Source organism: Dromiciops gliroides, chromosome 6 (genome assembly GCF_019393635.1).
Source record: "Dromiciops gliroides isolate mDroGli1 chromosome 6, mDroGli1.pri, whole genome shotgun sequence".
NCBI classification, from domain to species: domain Eukaryota; kingdom Metazoa; phylum Chordata; class Mammalia; order Microbiotheria; family Microbiotheriidae; genus Dromiciops; species Dromiciops gliroides.
The window spans coordinates 198,654,112-198,662,277 of NC_057866.1; positions in this window are offsets into that span (position 1 = coordinate 198,654,112).

The window sequence follows — 8,166 nt, forward strand, 5'->3', positions numbered from 1 at the left end:
ACCATTATCTTCCCTCAGACCTAGATGTAGATAGCCCAAGACTCTGAACCCTAGATCTATGGAAAAGCAATGCATCCAGCTCGGTTGCTCATAGCCATCATCCTGGGAAATGGCCCCTGTAGACATACAGCCTAGAAATTGCTCTTCTAGCTGCTACATCCATAGCTACAGAAAACCCAGGAAAGAAATTTCTTGCCAGCAAAGTCCTTGGCCATGTCAAATGGTTTAACATCAGAAACAGGTAGGATTTGTCAGAGGAAAGAAGCATTACCATCTGCTTTGATGCTGTCTTTAAGAACCATGGGACTTTTCCATCTGACTTGCTGCTGAAATCTTCCATATGTATCACCTGCCCCACCCCTAAGGATCCATTGAGAACAGAGAATCACCTTTGCTATATGTAAGCCCAGTGCTTTGCATATAGTAAGCACTTAATAAATGCTTTTTTCATTCATTCATTCATTCATCTAGGTAAAGCTATCTGAGTCAATTACTGGATAAGCAGTTAGAAAATACTGGCCCCAGAGGTCAAGGCCAAGTAATGGGTCAGTGTCCAGGCAGGTGGTACTCAGGTCCTGGAGATCAAGTTGGGGCAATAGGTTCAAAAGTATCAGATACCTTTGAAACTAAGATCATGCCTGCCTCAAGCAAGAAATTTAGGATATGCTTTCTATTGAAGCATGAGGTAATCTCAAGGTGTGGTCCTTCTAGAGCCTACAAGTAAGGTGAGGTGAATCACGGTAGAGAAATGATGAAGGCTGGAATGGGGACTGTGGAGCCCCCAAATAAGACTACTTACTGATCTGAGTGAAACTGTGCCCTTACCAACTATTTTCTTTTTAAACTAGGACAACAGATGTTAAGGACATTGGTACAGTGTCCAAACAATAGTACTTCATCATGGGTTGAGGGTCTATACCTTGCCAATATATAGTGATGATATAGCCCAGTGGTTTCAAACCCTGAGGGCTGCCTATGGACTTAGAAAACCACAAATGAACATTATTAGTATTTTATTTATTTTGTCAAAAATTTCTCAATTACCTTTTAATCTGGTTTGAGGTCACACAGGGGAGTTTTGCCAGTCTAGGTTTGATACCTTGGTATGTGAATTTGATACCTTGGTATGTGAGTTTGATACCTTGGGTGGAGTAGTATATATTTAGCTGAGCTTTAATTCCTATTTCTCTCTCTCCCCCCTCTGCTGTCTTTCTCTTCTCCCTTCCTTCTTTCTCTCCTCCTCCCCTCCTTCCCTCCCTCCCTCCTTCCTTTCTTTCTTTTTTGATTTCTTGATTTCTTCCTTCCTTTTATATGGGAGGAAGAAAAATTAAATACTTGATAATTGAAGAAAAGACCTCTTAAAGCACTACATAAATGTGAGTTATTAACCTACCCAGTATTCCATTACTGGCAGAGGTACTTAAGGGTTGTGTTGTAGAAAGGCAAACCAATAATAATAAAATGTTTCAGCAACCAAAAGGTTGGGAATTATTGTCCTGAGTGATAGGAACCCAGGAATATAGCAATTTATATAAACCTTCTATGTCTTTGGGAAGCTGGCTGTCTTCCCAGCATCAATCGAAATAGAACAGTAATGGCCATTGTGTGGGCTGAGTTGCTCAGTTGTTTAAGACTTAGATGGAGAAACTTACAGCTGTCAGCACCCGCCTACAACACATGTTGTTCCTACTCATTTCTTTCAGATACATGCTTCTTTGTCTTTCCCTGTTAGAGTCAGGCAAGGATGATCTTGCTATATGAGGGGCATGTGATCTGTATAGGAGCAGTGAATGATTGGGTTTAGAGGAAATGGGGCAGCAAGGTGTAGTAGAGTGTTTGAATTCCTACAGCACCATTTAATACCTATGTAATCTCTATTCAGTCACTTAAGCAACAGTGTTTAGTAATCACTTATAGGCCAGGAACTGTTAGGGAATGGGAAAACAAAGGCAAAAATTAGACAGTTCTTTCCCTAATTGAGCTTGTGATCTATTAGTGGAAATACACACACACACACACACACACACACACACACACACACACAAATAAATATAAAACATAAGCAATGTTAAGGTAAGGTGATTTTGTCAGGGTAGAAAGGGTGAGGCATTAGCAACTAGCAGGAATGCTTTGAAGGAACCTAGAGATTCTAAGAGAGAGACTTAAGGAGTGAATTCCAAGTATGTTCAAAGGCATTAAGATGAGAGATGGAATATCAGGATTGGAATAGCAAGGAGACCAGTTTGGGGCTAAACGAAGAGTATGTGAAGGGGAGTATTGTATAAATCTGAAAAGGTAGGCTGGAGCAATATTGGTAAGGGCTTTAAGTACCATTATATAATTCATCTTCAAGGCAGTAAGAAGTCACTAGTGACTTGGCTAGATCTGCATTTTAGGAATATCACCTTGGTGGCTGTGTAAGAATGGACTAGATTGAGTGACACTCAAGAAAGGAAAACCAAATGGAAGGCTAACATGAGTCCAGATGAGGAGTGATGAGTCCTAAACTAGGATGGTGGCCAGGTGAATTGGGAGGTAGGATGGATGTGAGAGACGTCATAGAAGTAGAAATGACAAAACTTGGATTATGTGTGAGGATGATTGTGAGGTTGGAAACTTGAGTAACTGGAAGGGTGGGGATGCCCTCAAATGCAAATAGGGAAGTTAGAAGGAGGAGTATACTTGGAGGGGAAAATAATGAGTTCTGTTTTGAACATGTTGAATTTGATATAACTATAGGACAACCAGTTGGGAATGTTCCACATGCAGTTCATGATGTAGGACGGGAAGTCAGAAAAGATACTACAGTTGGATGGATAGATCTGGGAGTTATAGATAACCAGTCCTAGATCAGATCATGCTACATAGTTCATCCAGCCACCTACCCTGATGCTGAATTCACAGGTGCATCCTCTTTTCACTTCTTGTTCTGAGCTTGGCAATCAAAACAACATCACCATTGTTTTTGGAAAGGTCACATCAATCAAGTTTATTATGGATTAATTCATAATCCCTGTGTCTCCTCAGACCAAAATTACCTTCCCTGGTCACCACTATTTTAAATGTGTTGTCTCCCCTATGAGAATACTATAAATTCTTTTGACTGTTATAAATATCCAATTTAACTACAGAGGATTTATGAAGGAAGATGCTATCTCCATCCAGAGAAGGAACTGATAAATAGATGTATGTATAAGTTGTTTTTACACAGATATGTACATATTTGTGTCTAATGGTAGCCATCTTTAGGGTGGGGGGAAGGAAAAATATTTACATGATAATTGTATTATATTTAAAAGGATAGCAAATTGTACATAATAGATTTACAATTTCATTTGCAATCATCTTTTGAAAAATTATGCTGTTATGGAAATGCTTGTTTTATTCCATAAATTGAAAATAAAGTCAATAAAATTTAAAAAGAAGGGGAGTATTGTATAAATCTGAAAAGGTAGGCTGGAGCAATATTGGTTCTTGCCCCAAGCAAGAACTATTCCATTTTATAATTGTATTTCTAGCATTTGGTGCTGTGCCTGGCATAAGTAAGTGCTTAATAAATAGTTATTCATTAATCAAGACTGGTTTGTATAAATGTGAAGTCAATCAGTTCTTCAGGAGCTGTAGTAGCAAATAACAGGAATGTATATTCTCTTTCTCCCCCTTCCCCCTTCCCCCTTGTCCTTGGGATCCCCATGTAAGCAGCATGTTTGTGACTATGACTTCCCCCCTCTCTGGATAAACCCTCCCAGAGACAGGCTAGTGTGAGGACAAGCTGTACATCAACCCAAAGAGAGAGAAGGGTGTAGGGTGGGTGCCACTTTGTATATCATGCCAGGGGCTACACTGCTGTTCTGATTAGTTTGGCACCACACCTATGCTGCACATGCTACCAAGAGGCAGCCTTAGAATAAGAAAGAAGTTGGTTCTCTTCTTAGGAGTATGGGGAGCGGGTGCTACCTTCCTACTCCACAGATCAGTTGTCTAGTCTTCCTGATTTTGGCAACAGGTGGAAGTTCAGGTGCTAGCAGTCTAGGGAAGCAGATAATCATCAAAAGCAACTTCATCACAAAGAGCAGAGGCAGCTGTTATAGTCCACTTAGAGAATTCCATTTAAGCAAACCAAGCAGAACAGACAAGATGAGTCAAAGGCAAGAGAAAGAGAGGACAGAACCACTGGTGACTTGGGGAGGGTGACTTGCCAAATTGGGATAGGTGACCTGAAGACCAGAAGAGATTTTTGGAGGACAGATATAAAAGAATCTTCCTCATCCAGAGAGCCTAGGAAACAGGAACAGGACTTCCTGAAGCTTCTGCACAAGGAGTCTAAAATGAGACTGGCAAGTAACTGTAAGTCCTTTACAGCTTACACACCTGGGAGAGGGAGAGAAAGAGAGGGGGAGAGAGGGAGAGAGTGAGTATCTGTGTGTGTGTGTGTGTGTGTGTGTGTGTGTGTTCATGTGTGCACTAGGTACAGGACACTGTGCTAGTGGAAACATTGGAAAGAAGCTAGGAATCTACCAAAGACCTTTATCTTTTAAACATGAACCAAAGGGTAGGGGAAAAAAAGTGTGTGTGTGTGTGTGTGTGTATACACACACATACATATGTGTATATATGTGCAGATATGTGTATATATGTATATATTTAGCAGGGCTCCCACCTTAGCAGCCTACCTCAACCCAGCAGCAAGAAACCTAGAGCTTGATCTAACATCCAATCCAAACAAGTTTGTTTCAGGTGCTTTAGAGGACAAGACCTGAAGCCTCCTCACTGTGAGTGAGAGGAAGGAGAACAAATAAAGGAAACAGCCTAGGTCCCTGTGTGTTTTCATCTAGGACTTTAGGTCTCCCCATATGTAGACCTTCCCCTCTCACATTCAATGACATCATAATTGTAAAGCACTTAGCACAGTGCTAACACACTAACATAACACATGCTAAGCGTTATGGAAATGTTACCTATTAATAGTATTAATTCTTGTAATTATTACTGATACCTTTCTGTAGGTTTTTCTTGAGAGCTTGTAAAACCCTTACCAGAAGGGAAATGTGTCGCTTTCAGGGAGAGAGTCAATGGGGAAAGAAAAATCGATCCCTCTTCAGCTGGTGAATCTAGGGGAGGCAGTGAGACAAATCCCTGGGCTTTGAAACTTGGAAAATAACTTGGGAATCAGAAGAGGCAAAAGATGCTGTGAGATGATCATTTCTGATCATTAGGGAGCTACATGAAAATATCTATGTTCCCCCTGAAATCTGGGGGTGGGGAAGAAGCATTATAGAACACATGAAGAACTGCAATAGATATAAAAAAAATTGTTCTCAGGTTGTGGGTTCTTGTTTTTCCTTGCCATGCAACCCAGCCAGGTTGCCTTCTTATTTGGGGGAAAAAAAAAAAGATCCAAAGCACTGCAATGCATCGGGCTCAAGACAATTCCCAGTGGTCACGGTATTCTAGATCTGAGAGATCATGACCACGGGGTGGGGGTGGGGGGAACGAATCGAGGACCCAGGTTTCCTAAACACAGTCCAGATTATCTATTGTTAATGCATTTCAGGCTTGCTTCCCTTACGATTTATTTCACTCTATAGAATTTTAAAAGCTTAATAGATTTGCTGTCACAGATTTGTTAAACAATGAGGTACTGGTTTTTAAAAAACCAAAACACTGTTTAAAAAAAAAAAAAGGCTCTTTCACTGTAATGTGGACACTCAGCGTCCTCTGGTGGAATAGATGAGGAATGCAGGATTACTGTGTGTTCTAGAACAGCATTGTAAATTGGTAGTGATTTGTAATAAGGGAATAAGTATTTCTATATAGTGCCCATTGTATGCCAGGCATTGTGTAAAGCACTCTCTACAAATATCTCATTTGATCCTCACAGTAATTCTGCAAATGTAGATATTAATGTTCCTCCATTTTGCAGCCAAGGAAACTGAGGCAAACAAAGATCAGGTATCTTGTCCAGGATCCCACATCTAGAACATTGATCTGAAGCAACTTGGGTCTTCCTGATTCCAGATCCACTGCCCCCAACAGCTGCCTCTAGAGGAAAGGGGAGAAAAAGAGTAATGAGATCGGCCTATATACTAGTCAGCCCCCTAAGCCTCAATTTTGCACAAGGCAATTTGGAACACAAAACATTACAAGGGCTGGGCTGTGAGTATGCAGTGGGAGGAGAGGGCTCCATTAGCCTGCTGTGACTGCCCTGGAAACCCGGGTCACTAAAGAAGAACAGCATCTTTTTATTTATTGAATAGAATTTTATTTTCCAAAATATGGTAGATAAAGAACATTTTAAAAAGTCATCTCTCTTTCTCACACACACACACACACACACACACACACACACACACACACACACACACACACACACCCTTATTCAAAGTTTTTGTAACTCAAAACACAGTGAGTGTGTATTATAGGGTTTAGAGCTAGAAAAAGACCTTTAAAGGTTGTCTAGTTCACTGCCCCCCCCCCAAATTTACAGAAGAGAAAACTGAGATCCAAAGAAGTCATGGGTAAGGTCACAATGTGGCAGAGCCAAAATGTAAAGGAGATAGAGGCATCAAGATGGCACAGTGGGTAGAGTGCTGGGCCAAGGAGTCAGGAAGACCCGAGTTCAAATTCAGCTCCTGACACTTAAGAGCTAAGTGATCTTGGGCAAGTCACTTAACCTCTACTTGCCTCAGTTTCCTCAACTGTTAAATGGGGGATAATAAGAGGGCATACTTTCCAGGGTTGTTGAAAGGCTCAAATGAGATAATAATTGTGAAACACTTAGCACGGTGCCTGGAACATAGGTACTTAATACTCCCTCCTTTCACTAAGATTCCTTCTAGCTCTGGGTTACGTCCTTTGTTCTTTCACCATTCTTTCCCACTCTCTACTTTCCTTTCTTCCTCCTTTCTTCCTCCTCAGCTTCTGTAGGAGACCTTTCTCCATCCTCCTTGTTATTAGCTTATCCACCTTGTGGATTACCCTCATCTGCTCTGTATATGCCTTGCACGTACCTAATTGTATGCGTGTTATCTCCTGCATTAAATTGTGAGCTCCTTGAAAGGGGACTATGTTTTTCACCTAGCCTTGTCTCCCCGGTGTATATTATATTGCAGGTGTTTGCTGGAGCCAGCTCTAACCCACTTGCAAGGAATGATTATTAAATTTCTGGTGTAAGCAGCATCTACATCTCAGAAATAAGCAATTGCTTAGAAACCAGAGCTTAATTTGTTATGTTATTGATTGTCTAGACCTAAGAAAGTATTAACAATGTATATTAAAACACATTAATATAGATTTAACTATGGGTGCATAGGTTTTGATTTTTCCTCTGGAGAGGCTGGTTGTTAAACACTTACCAGTAGATCCCTGTATTGCTTCATAAACATTGCTTGAACTCGGGAAGAGTGCGGTAGGACTCAGGAAATGAGGTTATCACCAGACTGGAGACCTATTGATTATAGGCTATCAATAACAACAACAATACTATTTATATAGTACTTTTCTTTTCTTTCTTTCTTTCTTCTTTTTTTTTAGTGAGGCAATTGGGGTTAAGTGACTTGCCCAGGGTCACACAGCTAGTAAGTGTTAGGTGTCTGACGCCGGATTTGAACTCGGGGACTCCTGACTCCAGGGCCGGTGTTTTTTCCACTGTGCCACCTAGCTGCCCCTATATAGTACTTTAAGGTTTGCAAAGTGCTTTACTTCATTATATCGTTTAAGCTTCACAACATTCCTGGTAAAGTACCTGGCTCATAGTAAGCACTTAATAAAAACCTATTGACTAACTGATTGACTGATGGATACAACATTTACAGAGATAAGTAAAAATAAGAATTTGAAAAGGAAGAAGGCACTAAGGAAAGGGTTCTTGACCTCCACTCAATGGCTAGAAAGTCTGAACTTGGATGGCAGAAAAATACCTTTAAATTTCATATACTTAGTTTCTTTTGTAATGCCACATACTCTGTTTTTTGCATTTGCTAACATTATTCTGATCTGCTAGACTTCCAAAGGGGTCCATGACACAAATAAATTAAGATAGGTGAGGCAACACCAGTTTTGGAAAAGATGATCTGGGTCTGGAGCAGCTAGGTGGTGCAGTGGATGAAGCACCGGCCCTGGATTCAGGAGGACCCGAGTTCAAAACCGGCCTCAAGACATTTGACA